The 18,050-nt window shown below is 59.2% G+C and overlaps 1 pseudogene; it reads right to left on the minus strand.

The window, feature by feature from the left end:
- LOC135272880 (GTP-binding protein 4-like) overlaps window positions 1-17,736 on the minus strand; it is a 691,440-nt pseudogene extending 673,704 nt beyond the window's left edge.
- Window positions 17,737-18,050: the final 314 nt, after the last annotated feature.

Raw genomic sequence — 18,050 nt, forward strand, 5'->3', positions numbered from 1 at the left:
AGGATCCCGGCACCTACCCCTTTCCAGACCCAGGCCCCCGGCACCTACCCCTGTCCAGAGACCCAGGCCCCCGGCACCTACCCCTGTCCAGAGACCCAGGCCCCCGGCACCTACCCCTGTCCAGAGACCCAGGCCCCCGGCACCTACCCCTGTCCAGAGACCCAGGGCCCCAGCACCTAACACCAGACATAGGACCCCGGCACCTACCCCTGTCCAGAGACACAAGATCCCGGCACCTACCCCTGTCCAGAGACCCAGGCCCCCCGACAGCTACCCCGATCCAGAGAACCAGGCCCCCCGGCACCTACCCCTGTCCAGAGACACAGCCCACTGGCACCTACCCCTGTCCAGAGACAGAGGTCCCCGGCACCTACCCCGTCCAGAGACCCAGGCCCCCAGCACCTACCCCGTCTAGAGACCCAAGACCCGTGGCATCTACCCCCGTTCAGAGACCCATGTACCGGCACCTGCCCCTTCCAGAGACCCAGCCCCCCCGGGACCTACCCTTGTCCAGAGACCCAGGCCCCCGGGCACCTAATCCTGTGCAGAGACCTAGGCGCCCCCCGCATCCGCCCCTATCAATAAACCCAGGCCCCCCAGGACCTGCCCCTGTCCAGAGGCCGAAGACCTCGCACCTACCCCTGTCCAGAGACCCAGGTCCGCCAATACCTACCGCTGTCGAGAGACCCAGGCCCCCAGCACCTACCCCGTCCAGAGACCCAGGACCCCTGGCACCTACCCCTGTCCAGGCACTCAGACCCACGGCACCTGCATCTTCCAGAGACCCAGGTCCCCCCGGAACCTACCCTGTCCAGAGACCCAAGACCCGTGGCACCTACCCCTGTCCAGAGACCCAGGCCACTGGCACCTACCCTGTCCAGAGGCCCTGGACCCCAGCACCTACCCAGGCACAGGCCCCTGGAACCTACCTCTGTCCAGAGACCCAGGCCCCCCGGCACCTAGCCCTGTCCAGAGGCCCTGGACCCTGGCACCTACCCCTGACCACAGACCCAGGCCCCCAGCACCTACCCCTGTTCAGACACCCAGGCCCCCCGGCACCTAGCCCGGTCCAGAGACCCAGGCCCCCTGGCACCTACCCCTGTACAGAGACCCAGACCCCCGACACTTACTCATGTCCAGAGACTCAGGACCCCTGGCACCTACCCCTGTCCAGAGACCCAGGCCCTCGGCACCTATCCCTGTCCAGAGACCTAGGCGCCCCCCGCATCTGCCCCTGTCAAGAGACCCAGGCCCCCGAGCACCTGCCCCTTTCCAGAGACCCAGGCCCCCCGGCACCTACCCCTGTCCACAGACCCAGGCCCCCGGCACCTACCCCTATCCAGAGACACAGCCCCCCCGGCACCTACCCCTCTCCATAGACACAGGCCCCCGGCAGTTACCCTGTCCAGGGACACAGGCCCCTCGACACCTACCCCATCCAGAGACCCAAGACCCATGGCACCTACCCCCGTTCAGAGAACCATGCCCTGGCACCTGCCCCTTCTAGAGACTCAAGACACCCCGGCATCCACCCCTATCCGAAGACCCAGGACCCCGACACCTACCCCTGTCCAGAGACTCAGGACCCCTGGCACCGACCCCTGTCCAGGACCCCAACACCTACCCCTGTCCAGAAGCCCAGGTCCCCAAACACCTACCGCTGTGCAAGACCCTGAACCTACCCCTGTCCAGAGACCCAGGCCCCCGGCACCTGCCCTTGTCCAGAGGCCCTGGACCTCGGCACCTACCCAGGCACAGGCCCCCTGGCACCTAAACCTGTCCAGAGACCGAGGCCCTCCGGTACCTACCCGTATGCAGAGACCCAGGCTCCCCTTCTCCTGCCACTGTCCAGAGGCCTTGAACCCTGACACCTACCCAGACCCAGGCCCTCCGGCACCTATACCTGTCCAGAGACCCAGGCCCCCGTTACCTGCCCCTGTCCAGAGACCCAGACCCCCGGCACCTACCCTGTCCAGAGACCCAGACCCCCGGTACCTACCCTGTCCAGAGACCCAGGCCCCCGGCAGCTATCCCATCCAGAGACCCAGGACCCCTGGCACATACCCCTGTCCAGAGACCCAGGCCCCCCAGTACCTATCCCTGTCCTGAGACTCAGGCCCCCTTTACCTGCTCCTGTCCAGAGACCCAGGCCCCCCGGCACCTGCCTCTGTCCAGAGGCCCTGGACCTTGACACCTACCCAGGCCCAGGCCCCCGGCACCAACCCCTGTCTACAGACCCAGGCCCCCCCGGCACATACCCCTGTCCGGAAACCCAGGCCCCCCGGCACCTACCCCTGTCCAGAGACCCAGGCTCCCGGCACATACTGTGTCCAGAGACCCAGGACCCCGGCACCTACCCCTGTCCAGAGACCCAGGTCCACGGAACCTACCCCTGTCCAGAGGCCCTGGACCCTGGCAGCTACCCCCGTTCAGAGACCCAGGCCCCGGCATGTGCCCCTGTCCAGAGATCCAGGCCTCCAGGCACCTGCCCCTGTCCAGATGCCCTGTACCCCGGCACCTACCCAGGCCCAGGCCCCCGGACACCTACCCCCGTACAGAGACCCAGGACCCTTGGCACCTACTCCTGTCCAGAGACCCAGGCCCCCGGCACCTACCGTGTCCAGAGGCCCTGGTCCCCGGCACCTACCCCTGTTGAGAGACCCAGGCTCCCCGGTACCTACCCCTGTCCAGAGATCCAGGGCCCTCAACACCTAGCCATGCCCAGAGGCCCTGGACCCCGGCACCTGCCCCTCCAAGCACCTGACCCTATCCAGATGCCCTGGACCCCGGCACCTACCCAGGCCCAGGCCCCCGGACACCTACCCCCGTCCAGAGACCCAGGACCCTTGGCACCTACCCCTGTCCAGAGACCCAAGCACCCTGGCACCTACCCCTGCCCAGAGACCCAGGCCCCAGTCACTTATCCCGTCCAGAAGCCCAGGATTCTTGGCACCTACCCCTGTCCAGAGACCCAGGCCCCCGGCACCTACCTCCGTCCAGAGGCCGAGGTCCCCCTACTCCTACCCCTGTCCAGAACCCCGCAGCTAACCCTGTGCAGAGTCCGAGGCCCCCGGGCACCTACCCCTGTCCAGGCACTCAGACCCACGGCACCTGCCTCTTCCAGAAACCCAGGCCCCCCAGGACCTACCCCGTCCAGAGACCCAAGACCCGTAGCACCTACCCAGTCCAGAGGCCCTGGACTCCAGCACCTACCCAGGTACAGGCCCCCCGGGATCTACCTCTGTCCAGAGACCCAGGCCCCCCGGCACCTAGCCCTGTCCAGAGACCGAGGCCCCCCGGCAACTAGCCCTGTCCAGAGACCCAGGCCCCCCGGCACCTACTCTTGTACAGAGACTCAGGCCCCCGGCACCTACCCTGTCCAGAGACCCAGGTCCCCAGCACCTACCCCTGTCCAGAGACCCAGGACCCATGGCACCTACCCCTCTCCAGAGACCCAGGCCACCCGGCACCTACGCCCATTCAGAGACCCAGGCCCCCGTGACCTGTCCCTGTCCAGAGACCCAGGCCCCCCGGCACCTGCCTCTCTCCAGAGAGCGAGGCCCTACGGCACCTACCCCTGTCCAGAGACCCAGGCGCCACGGCACCTGCCGCTTTCCAGAGACCCAGGTTCCCCGGCACCTGCCCCTGTCCAGAGGACCAGGACCCCCGCACCTACACCTGTCCAGAGACCCAGGTCCCCCAACACCTACACCTGTCCAGAGGCCCAGGTCCCCCAACACCTACCCCTGTCCAGAACCCGGCAGCTACCCCTGTACAGAGACCCAGGACCCTCCGCACCTACCCCTGTCCAGAAACACAGGCCCCGGGCACCTACCCCTTCCAGAGACCCAGGCCCCTGGCACCTACCCCGTCCAGAGACCCACGACCCGTGGCACCTACCCCTGTTCAGAGAACCATGCCCCGGCACTTGCCCCTTCCAGAGACCCAGGCTCCCCGGCACCTACCCCTGTCCAGAGAAGCAGGCTCCCCGGGACCTGCCTCTGTTCAGAGGCCCTGGACCCCGGAACCTACCGAGTCCCAGGCTCCTCGGCAACGACCCATTCCCAGGCCCCTCAGCACCGACTCCTATCCAGAGATCCAGGCCCCCTGGCACCTAGCCCTGTCCAGAGACCCAGGCCCCCCAGCACCTACCCCCTTCCAGAGACCCAGGCCCCCCGGCACCTACCCCCATCCAGGAACCCCGGCACCTAACCCCATCCAGAAGCCCTGGACGCCGGCACCTACCCCCGTCCAGAGACGCAGGCCCCCCGGCACCTATCCCTATCCAGAGACCCAGGCCCCCGTTACCTGCCCCTGTCCAGAGACCCAGGCCCCCCGGCATCTGCCCCTGTCCAGAGGTCGTGGACCCCGGCAGATACTCAGTCCCAGGCCCCCGACAACAACCGCTGTCCAGAGACCGAGGCCCCCGGCACTTACCCCTGTCCAGAGGCCCTGGACCCCGGCGCCTATCTCTGTCTAGAGACCCAGGTCCCCCGGCACCTACCCCTGTTCAGAGATCCCGGCCCCCGGCACCTGCCCCTGTCCAGAGAACCAGGCCCCCCGGAACCTGCCCCTGTCCAGAGGCCCTGGATCCTGGCACCTACCCAGGCCCAGGCCCCAGGGCAGCTACCCTTGTCCAGAGACAAAGGTACCCCAGCACCTACCTCTTTGCAGAGACACAGGACTCAGGCACCTGCACCTGTCCAGAGGCCTTGGACCCCGGCACCTACCCAGGCCCAGGCTCCCCGGCACGTACCCCTATCCGGAGACACAGGCCTCCCCGGCATCTACACCTGTCCAGAGGCCCTGGACCACGGCACCTACCCAGGCACAGGCCCACCTGCACTTACTCCGTTCTGTAGACCCAGGACCCCGGCACCTACCCCTGTCCACCGCACTTACCCCTGTCCAGAGACCCAGGCGCCCCAGCACCTGCCACCGTCCAGAGACGGCGGCCCCCCGGCACCTGCCCCTGTCCAGAGACCCAGGCCCCCGTCACCTGTCCCTGTCCAGAGACCCAGGCCCCCGGCACCTACCCCTGTCCAGAGACCCAGGCCCCCGCCACCTCCCCTGTCCAGAGACCCAGGACCTCGGAACATACCCCTGTCCAGAGACCCAGGCCCCCGGCACCTAGCCTGTCCAGAGGCCCTGGACCCCAGCATCCACCCCCGTTCAGACCCAGGCCCCTGGCACCTGCCCCTGTCCAGAGACCCAGGCCCCCCGGCACCTGCCCCTGTACAGAGGTCCTGGACCCTGGCACCTACGCAGAGCCAGTCCCCCTGGCACCTACCCCTGTCCAGAGACCCAGGACCTCAGCAGATACCCCGGAGACCCAGGCCACCGGCACCTAGCCTGTCCAGAGGCCCTGGATCCCGGCACCTACCCCCGTTCAGACCCAGGCACCCGGCACCTGCCCCTGTCCAGACACCCAGGCCCTCCGGCACCTGTCCCTGTGCAGAGGCCCTGGACCCCGGCACCTACCAGTGTCCAGAGACCCAGGCCCCCCTGCACCTACCCCCGTTCAGAGATCCAGGCCCACGGCACCTGCCCCTGTCCAGAGACCCTGGCCCCCTCGCACCTACCCCTGTCCAGAGACCCAGGTCCCCCGGCAACTACCCCAGTCCAGAGACCCAGGCGCCGCCGCATCTGCCTCTTTCAATAGACCCAGACCCCCCAGCACCTGCCTCTGTCCAGAGGCCCTGGACCTCGGCACGTGCCCCCGTCCAGAGACCCAGGCCCACTGACACCTACCCCTGTCCAGAGACCCAGGCCTCCGGCACCTATCCTGTCCAGAGACCCAGGACCCTGGTGCCTACCCCTGTCCAGAGACTCAGGCCCCCGCCACCTAACCCTGTCCAGGGACCCAGGCACCCCGGCATCCACCCCTGTCCAGAGACCCAGGACCCCTGTCACCTACCCCTGTCCAAGACCCCGTACCTACCCCTGTCCAGAGACCCAGGTCCCCCAACACCTATCCCTGTCCAGAAGTCCAGGTCCCCCAACACCTACCGCTGTCCACGACCCCGCACCTACCCTTGTCCAGTCACCCAGGCCACCGGCACCTATCCCGTCCAGAGGCCCTGGACCCTGGCACCTACCCAGGCCCAGGCCCCCGGCACCTAAAGCTGTGCAGAGACCAAGGCCCTCCGGCACCTGCCCCTATGCAGAGACCCAGGCCCCCCTGCTCCTGCCACTGTTCAGAGGCCCTGGATCCCGACACCTATCCCTATCCAGAGACCCAGGCCACCGTTACCTGCCCCTGTCCAGAGACCCAGGCCCCCCAGCACCTGCCCCTGTCCAGAGGCCCTGGATCCCGGCACCTACCCAGGCCCAGGCCCCACAGCACCTACCCTTGTCCAGAGACCCAGGTACCCCGGTACCTACCTCTCTGCAGAGACACAGGACCCAGGCACCTGCTCCTGTCCAGAGGCCTTGGACCCCGGCACCTACCCAGGCCCAGGCTCCCCGGCACCTACCCCTATCCAGAGACACAGGCCTCCCCGGCATCTACACCTGTCCAGAGGCCCTGGACCCCGGCACCTACCCAGGCACAGGCCCCCCCGGCACTTACTCCTTTCTGTAGACCCAGGACCCTGGCACCTACCCCTGTCCACCGCACCTAACCCTCTCCAGAGACCCAGGTGCCCCGGCACCTGCCACCGTCCAGAGACACAGGCCCCCCGGCACCTGCCACCGTCCAGAGGCCCAGGCCCCCCAGCACCTGCCACCGTCCAGACGTCCAGGACCCCCGGCACCTGCCCCTGTCCAGAGACCCAGGACCTCGGCACATACTCCTGTCCGGAGACCCAGGCCCCCGGCACCTAGCCTGTCCAGAGGCCCTGGACCCCGGCATCTACCCCCGTTCAGACCCAGGCCCCCTGCACCTGCCCCTGTCCAGAGAACCAGGCCCCCTGGCACCTGCCCTTGTCCAGAGGTCCTGGATCCTGGCACCTACGCAGGCCCAGTCACCGGGGCACCTACCCCCATCCAGAGACCCAGGCCCCCTGGCACCTACCCCTGTCCAGAGACCCAGGCCCCCGGCAGCTACTCTGTCCAGAGGCCCTGGAACCCGGCACCTACCCTGTCGAGAGACCCAGGCCCCCCAGCACCTACCCCTGTCGAGAGACCCAGGCCCCCTGGCACCTGCCCCTGTCTAGAGGCCCTGGACCCCAGCTGCTACGCCGGCCCAGGTCCCCCGGCACCTACCCGTGTCCAAAGACCCAGGTCCCCTGGCACCTACCCCTGTCCAGAGACCAAGGCCCCCCGGCACCTACTCCTGTCCAGAGACCCAGGACCCTGGCCCCCCGGCACCTACCCCTGTCCAGAGACCCAAGTCCCCCGGCAACTACCCCTGTCCAGAGACCCAGGCGCGCCCGCATCTGCCCCTTTCAATACACCTAGCTCCCCAGCACCTGCCTCTGTCCAGAGGCCCTGGACCCCGGCAAGTGCCCCTGTCCAGAGACCCAGGGCCACCGACACCTACCCCGTTCCAAAGACCCAGGCCCCCCGGCACCTAACCCTGTTCAGAGACCCAGGCCTCCAGCACCTATCCTGTCCAGAGACCCAGTACCCCGGTGCCTACCCCTGTTGAGAGACTCAGGCCCCCGCCACCTACCCCTGTCCAGAGACCCAGGCACCCAGGCATCCACCCCTGTCCAGAGACCCAGGCATCCCAGCATCCACCCCTGTCCAGAGACTCAGGACCCCTGGCACCTACCCCTGTCCAGGGAACCAGGTCCCACAACACCTACCGCTGTCTACGACCCCGCACCTACCATTGTGCAGTCACCCAGGTCTCCGGCACCTATCCAGTCCAGAGGCCCAGGCACCCCGGCACCTACCCCTGTCCAGAGACCCAGGCCCTCCGGCACCTGCCCCTGTCCAGAGGCCCTGGACCCCGGCACCTACCCAGGCCCAGGGACCCCGGCACCTAAAGCTGTCCAGAGACCGAGGCCCTCCGGCACCTAACCCTCTGGAGAGACCCAGGCCCCCCTATTCCTGCCACTGTTCAGAGGCCCTGGACTCCAACACCTACCCAGACCCAAGCCCCCTGGCACCTATCCCTGTCCAGAGTCCCAGGCCCCCGTTACCTGACCCTGTCCAGAGACCCAGGCCCCCTGGCACCTGCCCCTTTCCAGAGGCCCTGGACCCTGGCACCTACCCTGGCCCAGGCCCCCCTGCACCAACTGCTGTCGAGAGACCCAGGACCCCACACCTACCCCCGTCTGGAGTCCCAGGCCCCCCGGCACCTACCCCTGTCCAGAGACACCGGCCCCCAGCACCTATCCCGTCCAGAGACCCAGGACCCCTGGCCCATACCCGTCCAGAGGCCCTTGACCCCGGCACCTGCCCCTGTCCAGAGACCCAGGCCCCCCGGCACCTGTCCCTGTCCAGAGACCCAGACGCCCCGGCCCCTGACCCTGTCCAGAGACCCAGGCCCCCCAGCAACTGCACCTGTCCAGAGGCCGTGCACCCCGGCAACTTCCCAGGCCGAGGCCCACCGGCACCTAGCCCCATCCAGAGACCCAGGACCCCTGGCACCTACCCCTGTCCACAGACCTAGCCCCTTGAACCTAACCCCGTTCAGAAACCCAGGTCCCCTACCCTGTGTCCAGAGACCTAGGACCTTGGCACCTACCCCTGTCCAGAGACCAAGGCCCCCAGCACCTACCCCTGCCCAGAGGCCCTGGACCCCGGCACCTACCCCTGTCCAGAGACCCATCCCCCGGCACCTACCACGGTTCAGAGACCCAGGTCCCCCGCACCTGCCGCTGTCAAGAGACCCAGGCCCCCGGCACCTACCACGTCCAGAGACCCAGGACCCCTGGCACGTACCCGTCCAGAGACCGAGGCCCCCGGCACCTACCCCGTCCAGAGGCACTGGACCCCGGCACCTACCCCAGTCCAGAGACCCAGGCCCCTGGCACCTACCCCCGTTCAGAGACCCAGGCCTCCCGGCACCTACTACTGTCCAGAGACCCAGGCCCCGCACCGTTTGCCCCTGGACGCCTCCGCCAGGACCAGCTCGCCATCCCTGGTCTCCTCCTGCCCCCCCTGCACCATTTGCCCCTGGACTCCCGCACAGGAACCGGCTCGCAATCCCTGGTCTCCTCCTGCCCCTCCCGCACCGTTTGCCCCTGGACTCCCGCGCCGGTACCGGTTCACCATCCCTAGTCTCCTGCTGCCCCCACCGCACCGATTGCTCCTGGACTCCCTCGACGGGACCGGCTCGCCGTCCCTGGTCTCCTCCTGCCCCCGCCGCACCTTTTGCCCCTGGACTCCCCCGCTGGGACCAGCTCGCTGACCCTGGTCTCCTCCTGCGCCCCCTCGTGCCATTTGTCCTGGACTGCCGTGCCGGGACGGGCTCGCGGTCCCTGGTCTCCTCCTACCCCCTCCGCACCGTTTGCCCCTGGACTCCCCTGCCGGGACCGGCCCGCAGTCCCTGGTATCCTCCTGTACCCCCCGCACCGTTTGCCCCTGGACTCCCCCGCCCGGACCTGCTCGCCGTCCCTGGTCTCCTCCTGCTCCCCCGGCACCGTTTGCCCCTGGACTCCCCCGCAAGGACCCGCTCGCCGTCCCTGGTCTCCTCCTGGGCCCCCCAACGGCACCGTTTGCCCCTGGAGTCCTGGGCCGCAACGGGCTGGCTGTCCCTGGTGTCCTCCTGCCCACCCCGTATCGCTTGCCCCTGGACTCCCGGGCTGGGAAGGGCTCGCCGTCCGTGGTCTCCTCATACCCCGCCCGCACCGTTTGCCCCTGGACTCCCCCGCCGGGACCGGATCGCCGACCCTGGTCTCCTTCTGCCCACCCCCCGCACCGTTTGCCCCAGGACTCCCGGGTTGGGATGGACTCACTGTCCATGGTCTACTCCTGCCCCCCCACCGCACCGTTTGCCCCTGGACTCCCCCGACGGGACCGGCGCACCATGCCTGGTCTCCTCCTGCCCCCCCCCCCCCCGCACCATTTGCCCCTCGACTCCCCCACTGAGACCGGCTCCCTGACCCTGGTCTTCTCCTGCCCCGTCCCACGACATTTGCCCCTGGACTCCCACGCCAGGACCCGCTCGCCGTCCCTGGTCTCCTGTTGCCCCCCCCGGACCGTTTGCCCCTGGACTCCCCCGCCAGGACCGGCTCGCCGTCCCTGGTCTCCTCCTGCCCCCCCGCACCGTTTGCCCCTGGACACACCCACCGGGACCGGCTCGCCGTGCCTGGTCTCCTCCTGCCCCCCCCCGCACCATTTGTCCCTGGACTCACCCGAAGGGACTGGCTCGCCATCCCTAGTCTCCTGCTGCCCCCACCACACCAATTGCTCCTGGACTCCACCAATGGGACCGGCTCCCAGTCCCTGGTCTCCTCCTGCCAAGCCCCCCCACCACCGTTTGCCCCTGGACTCCCCCACCGGGACCGGCTCGCCGTGCCTGGTCTCCTCCTGCCCACCCCGCACCATTTGTCCCTGGACTCGCCCGAAGGGACCGGCTCACCATCCCTAGTCTCCTGCTGCCCCCACCACACCAATTGCTCCTGGATTCCACCAATGGGACCGGCTCCCAGTCCCTGGTCTCCTCCTGCCACCCCTCCGCACCATTTGCTCCTGGACTTCCCCGACGGGACTGTCTCACCATCCGTGGTCTCTTCCTGCCCCTCCCGCACCGTTTGCCCCTCGACTTGCCCATCGGGACCAGCTCGCCGTCCCTAGTCTCCTCCTGCCCCCACCGCACCGATTGCCCCTGGACTCACCCGCCAGGACCAGCTCTCCGTCCCTGGTCTCCTCCTGCCCCACCCCCTCCACCATTTGGTCCTGGACTCCCCTGCCGGGACCGGCTCACCGTCCGTGGTCTACTCCTGCCACCCCCTACACAGGAGGCTGAGGCAGGAGAATTGCTTGATCACAGGAGTGGGGGTTGCGGTGAGCCGAGATCGAGCCATTGCACTGCAGCCTGGGTAACAAGAACGAAACTCCGTTTCAAAAAAAAAAAAAAAAATCTTTCAGGCGCAGTGGCTGACGCCTGAAATCCCAGCACTTTTTTTGAGGCTAACGCGGGCGGATCACGACGTCAAGAGATCGAGAACATCCTGATCAACATGGTGAAACCCCGTCTCTACTAAGAATACAAAAAATTAGCTGGGAATGGTGGCGCGTGCCTGTCATCCCATATACGCAGGAAGCTGAGGCAGGAGAATTGCTTGAACCCAGGAGGGGGAGTCTGCGTTGAGGGGAGATCGTGCCATTGCACTTCAGCCTGGGTAACAAGAGCGAAACTCCTTCTCAAAAAAAGAAAAAAAAAAAATCTTCTGGCCACGGTGGCTCACGCCTCTAATTCCAGCTACTCGGGAGGCTGAGGCAGGACAATTGCTTGAACCCAGGAGGCGGACGCTGAGGTGAGCCGAGATCCCGCGACTGCACTCCAGCCTGGGTAACAAGAGCGAAACTCCGTCTCAGAAAAAAAAAAGAATAAAACAGATTTCCACCTGTGTTTAAAGACTTTAAAAATTAAGCTTCTATATCAGAAACATTTCTAGAAGGATAAACTAGACTAACAGTGACCGCGTAATGAAGTGAGAAAGGGGTGCCGCGTGGTGCTTTGCACTTTTCTCCACCTTCTTGATTCTTTACACAAGAAGGTGAAACTGAGGCCCACCCACAATATCTGCCAGTGTGCGTGTGAAACTGGATCTGAGGCTTCTGGAAAAGGCCCATGGATGGCATCTGTCCCAGGGTAAGCCGTCTTACCTTATCGTCCCTCCTGGATGAGACAGCCAGGTGCAGTCTATTCAGCACCTCATTCACTTTCCTTCCCTTCATTTTGGTTTCCACTCGATGAGCCAAAAGCCTATCGCAAGCCTAATAATGTAAAAAACAAAGCAAACACATCCTACAGCAGCCGCTTTAGGCAAAAACTGTCTGGGGTAGGAACAGCAAAGCATCCCCTCAAACCACACTGTCCACTGGGGAAAGTGGGTCTTGGAGGGGTCTCTCTTCATGCCCCTCATCTCACCGCTGTGAGGGCTCCAAGTGTTAATAATGTCTGGAAAGAAAACTCTTTTATCCCGACGACTGACTTTAATGAAACAAGAGAAAGATGGTAAAAAGACTGATACCTGACTTAAGGCAGCACTGGCCTCTGCTTTAACTTTAATAACACCTTCCTCAGTCAGGGTGCTGGTCTCTAGTATAGGGAAGCCTTCAGCCTGCAAATCTGTAAATATTTTCTGGGAATGCAAAGAAAAAATGAGAGATGTATTATTGATTTCCAGTTCCCTACAGAACAAACTATATAGTTCTGCAGATGGAGGTTGCAAATGTGAACTGTTCAACATCTGTGGCTGTTTCAAACTCTTAAAAAACAGACATATCCTAAAAAGTTGTTTTCCTCATATTCTTCAATGATTAAGAACATACAAAGGACATCAACAAGATGGCCAACTAGTAGCCCCTCATATCTGTCCGCACAACAAACGTAGTCAGAATAATGAACAACTACATGTGAATGACTGAGGGAGAGCTCCACAGAATATCACAGACCCTGGTGAGCACAGAAACACAAGACAGTGAAATACAGCCCAAAGAAAACGCTGGGCCGCCAGCAACCCACCCCACAGCTGTGACACGACGGGACCCAGGAGAGAGGTATCCCAACAGCGAGGGGTAGGCAAGAGGATGCCAGCAGCCCCCACCACCACTATGGACACCCAGAGCCCTCACCACTGGCGTCCCCCGGCATCCTCACAGCTGCACTCCCTCCACAGAGGAGCTGACACTGGGCCCTGTCTGCTGGGCCCATGTGGCGACGATGCTCTGCCATCCTGGGGTTGGAACCACAGTTGGAATGTGTCTTGTTCAGGGTAAAGTAGCCACAGATCCCCTTCGTCTCTGAGGCTAAGCTGCCTTGAAGCTACCCAAACCTGGTGGCCCACCGCCCCTGAGCCAACTGCAAGCAGCCACTACACCCTTCCCAGCAGGGCCGGGTGAAGGCAGAGCCAGTCCGCCACCCATTGCTCCAGGATCCAACAGTACCCTGCCTCCTGGAAAACAGCACCTGGCCTCTCACAGCATCCCTGTCTCCCTGCTGCCTAAGCTGAAGCAGTGCCCTGCCTCCTGGGAAATGCCCAGAGTGGTCACGTATCCCAGCACCTACGCTGAAGAGGTACCATGTATCCCAGGGAAACGGTGCCTGGGCCGCCCAGAAAAGTCACACCCCTCAGGCCCACACTGACCAGCCAGGCACCATGGGGAGGAGCTGACATCATACTCCACATCCCAGGGAAACAGAGCAGGGGCTGAGCAGAGGCACCTGCCCCACCATGGAAACAGCTCCAGCACCTGCTCTAACCCTGGAGCTGGACTAACCCTACAGTCTGAGCTGCGGAGACACCTCTCTTTCCAGGAAGTGGAGTCACTGCTGTTCTCCTCCCTGTCCCCTCCAGGGCCCAAGTGACAGCTGGACTGGTCCATTCTGGGGGTCGTTGCTGCCACCTCACAGAGTCTGGGATACTGCTGGGCCCCACCATCCCAGGGTCCAGAGTTACTACCACACAGTGCCTCATCCCCTCGAGTTGACACTAAGCCCTCCCTACTGGCTCAGGTTTCTGAAGTGCAGCTGTACCTGGCTTCCCAGGCTCAGACTTCCAGAGTGCTTCTTCCCAGGAGTCAGGCTAGGACTCCTTACCCCCTGGGTAGAGTCACAGCTACAACCTGGCCCTGGGCCTAAGCTGCTAGGGGTGCTTCGGCGTCACAGATCCTCCACAGAGAACAAACCTGCATCCCAAGGCCAGGTACCATTACAGGTACACGAGGCCCTAAGGCTAGAGCCCCAGTCCCTCAGCAATCTGGGTTCCTGCAGCTAGAACCCAGTACTGTGGCAGCTACTTGCAGACCATGTCAGACGTGACACCAAGAGAGATCCCCTCAGCTAAGTCCGCCATTGTGGGGAAAACAAGAATAGCAGGACCCCAAAAGCCCTTTACACCAAGGATATTAAAAACGTACATCGCCACTGGCACAAACTTCCAGAGCTGTGGCGACTCAGCCACCTACAATTATTCTGTCGGAGGTGAGGAAGATGCACAGAAATGATGTCACTGCTCCTATCCAGAATGAGTCACGGTTCCCTTCCAAAATGGCACACTAAAACCCAAGTGAGGTGAAAATCTTTCTTCATGAAAACCACTCCAGAAGAAAGTATAAAACAAGCCATCATTCTACTAAATGCAGGGACATCAATGCAGGGACACAAGAAACATGAAAAAGCAAGGAAATAAGAAATCATGAAAGGAATACAACTCTCTAGAACAGATCCTAATGAAAAGGAAACCAATGAACTGCCAGAAAGAGAATTCAAAATAACAATTATTTTTTGAAGGAAACTCAATGAGAAACAAGAAAATATAGACAGACAATTCAACAAAATCAGGAAAACGATTTCATGGTATGAACAAGAAATTAAATTGAGACAGAAATTGTAAAGAAAAGAGTCAAACAGAAATCCTGTAGCTGAAGAATTTAATGAATGAGATAAAAATACAATAGACAGTTTTGATTTTGTTTTTTAATTTCTTTTTTTTTTTTTTCTTTTTTTGAGACAGAGTCTCGCCCTGTCACCCAGGCTGGAGTACAATGGCACGCTCTCAGCTCACTGCAACCTCCTCCTCCTGGGTTCCAGTGATTCTCCTGCCTCAGCTTCCCGAGTAGCTGGGATTACAGGTGCCTGCCACCACACCCGCCTAATTTTTGTATTTTTAGTAGAGACAGGGTTTTGCCATGCTGACCAGGCTGGTCTCGAACTCCCAACCTCAGGCAATCCGCCTGCTTCGGCCTCCCAAAGTGCTAGGATTACAGACATGGGCCACCAGGCCTGGCCCAACAGCAGTTTTAACAGCAGACTGGATAAACAAGAAGAAAAAATCTCTGTCATTTGAAACTACCTAGTCAGAAAGAAAAAAGGAGTAAGAATGAAAAAGGATGAAGGAAGCCTAAAAGATTTACAGAATAACATTAAGTGAATACATGTTAGTATTATGGGAGTTCAAGGAGAAGAGAAGGGAAAAGGCTTAATAACCTATTTAAGTGAAAACTTTCCAAGACTGGGGAGAGGTATGGACATCTAAAACCAGGAAGTTCAAAGTTTCCCAAATAGAGTCAACCTAGAAAAGTCTTCCCCAAGGCACATTGTAGTCAAACTGTCAAATGTCAAATACAAAGGAAATTCTAAAAACAGCAAGAGAAAAGCTTAAAGTCACATAAAAGATCCCTATTAGACTAACAGCAGATTTCTCTGCAGAAACCTTACAGGCCAGGAGAGAAGAGGATGTTACATATTCAAAGTGTTGGGGAAAAAAAAAAAAAAAAAGAAGAAGCCTGCCAGCCAACTATACTACATCCAGCAAAGCTATCCTTCAGAAATGAAGGAGAAATAAATTCCCAGAAAAGCAAAAACTGAGACAATTCATCACTACTAGACCAGCCTTACAAAAAATGCTTCATGAAGTCCTACATCTGGAAGTGAAGACAATAATCACTACCATGAAAACATGAAAAAGCATACGAGAAATTCACTTAACCTGTAAAGACATACACAGACTGAAAACAAAGAAGAGATGCAAAAAGATACGCTACACAGGAAACCAAAGCCAAGTAGGAGCAGCTCTACTTGTATCAGATAAAGCAGATTTTAAGTCAAAAACAGTAAAAAGAGACAAGAAGGTCATTATATAATAATAAGGGGGTCATTAATAATTGGGGACATCAACACCCGACTCTCAGCATTAGACAGATCCTAGGCAAAAAAAGAATCAACAAATACTGGATTTAAAGTGCACTGTAGGCCAAGCATGGTGGCTCAAGCCTGTAATCCCAGCACTTTCGGAGTTCGAGGCAGGTGGATCACTTGAGATCAGAAGTTCAAGACCAGCCTGGCCAACATGGTGAAACCGCATCTCTACTAAAAATACAAAAAAATTAGCCGAGTGTGGTGGCATGCACCTGTAATCTCACCTACTCTATAGGCTGAGGCAGGAGAATCACTTGAACCTGGGAGGCGGAGGCTGCAGTGAGCTGAGATCATGCCACTGCGCTCCAGCCTGGGTGACAGAGCGAGACTCTGTCTCAAAAATAAACAAACAAACAAACAAACAAACAAACAAACAAACAAAGTGGACTGTAGACCAAACATCTACAGAACATATCATCCAACTACTGCATAATACACATTCTTCTCCTTAGTCCATGGAACATTCTCCAGGATAGACGAAATGTTAGGCCACAAAACAAATCTCATCAATTTTTAAAACTTAAAATCATGTCAAGTATCTTTTCAGATTACAATGGAATAAAACTAGAAATCAATACCAACAGAAACTTTCAAAACTGTAAAAATAAAAAGGTGGGGGGAATTATACACATGTCCCAGAATGACCAATGGGACAATGAGGAAATTAAGGAAGAAATTAACAAGGGAAAAGTGATGCTGACATTGCTGGTCCAGGACCACAATTTGAAAGCCACTCTACCAGTGCATGCTTCTAAAAGCATTTATCATGAAGGATGCCTATTGAAAAGGTTTGTAGAACTCAATTAGTTTGAAAAATTAGGCCCAACAATCACTGCCTGCCTCTTGGAGAAAGCTAGCAGACACTCATCATTTATACATCCAGAAAGCCCCAAATTCCGAGAAACTTCTCCTTCACTCAGTCATTCGTTTCCCAAACTTATTCAATCACAGAACCTGTTTTAGGAAGTAACACCTGTGAGCACCCTTCTCGAACAGCTCTCTCACAAGTCATCACATTTTCCAGAAGTCCAACCATCAAATACACGTTTCCACACACTCAAGAACAAAGTAGGAATCCAGAAACCTCTGCTTTTACTTTAGTTTGCCACTAACTAGGCTTTTACTATGTCACATCACTAAACCACTGAGGATCCTGTCTCAACTATAAAATATAAAATACAGTTGTGGACTAAATATTCCTAAAATTCCTTCTTCTAAACTTTGGCTGTCTGAGATGAGAATTCAAAATGGCTAAGTAAGAAATATTCAAAATATTAACATGATTTACCTGATCATCCTCAGAAAGTTCAGCTATTCTCTTCACATCACATTTGTTGGCTACATCTATAAGAGGCTAGGCAAGGAAGAAAAATAATGAAATCATTATTCTCATACTGCAGGATATGAAGGAAAACATGAGTGACCACACTCACCTTGTTGATAGAGAGAGGTCTGATGTTCTGGAAGAGTTCTAGCTGCTCCCTCAGCCCATGCCCACACTGCTCAGACAAATCCATCACATACAGGACCGCAGCACGGAGGTGGGCCAGGGCGGTGATGGCCTGCATCTCGATGGTGTTCCTATCCTCCAGAGGGTGGTCCAGGATCCCAAGAGTGTCTACAACCTAACACAGCCAGACCATGTCACTGAAAGCACACTCACCCACGAGCTTCTTGTCCAGCACATTCCAGAAGTCACTCACACACCCAACCAGACCTAATAATCTTAACGGGAGAATTTATTAAAAAAAGAAGTCGTCTCCCAAACTGAGCATGATAAGATAAACAAAGCAGTGAGAGAAAAGTACACACTATTTAAACATCAAAAAAGGGGGGAGGAACCCTGTAGAGCTCAGTGAAATACTAGCCACACCCTTACGACAAATGACTCTTCTTTTTACTAGTGACATAATAAAATACAAAAACTGGGATAACTGAGAACCCTCCCATGTCTTAGGTATTACTTTCTTCATGATTAATAAAATTACAGTGTGGAAATATTGCTTTGTGCTTATTATTATTATTTTTTTGAGACAGAGTTTCATTCCTATCGCCCGGGCTGGAGCTCAATGGTGCAATCTTGGCTCACTGCAACCTCCGCCTCCCAGGTTCAAGTAATTCTTCCGCCTTAGCCTCCCGAGTAGCTGGAATTACAGGCACCCGCCCCCACACCTGGGTAATGTATTTTTAGTAGAGATGGGGTTTCACTATGTTGGCCAGGCTGATCTCAAACTCCTGACCTCAGGAGATCCACCTGCCTCAGCCTCCCAAAGTGCTGGGATTACAG

The sequence above is a fragment of the Aotus nancymaae genome, unplaced genomic scaffold (assembly GCF_030222135.1).
Source record: "Aotus nancymaae isolate 86718 unplaced genomic scaffold, 86718_ANA_hifiasm-v0.15.2.pri h1tg000141l, whole genome shotgun sequence".
NCBI classification, from domain to species: Eukaryota; Metazoa; Chordata; class Mammalia; order Primates; family Aotidae; genus Aotus; species Aotus nancymaae.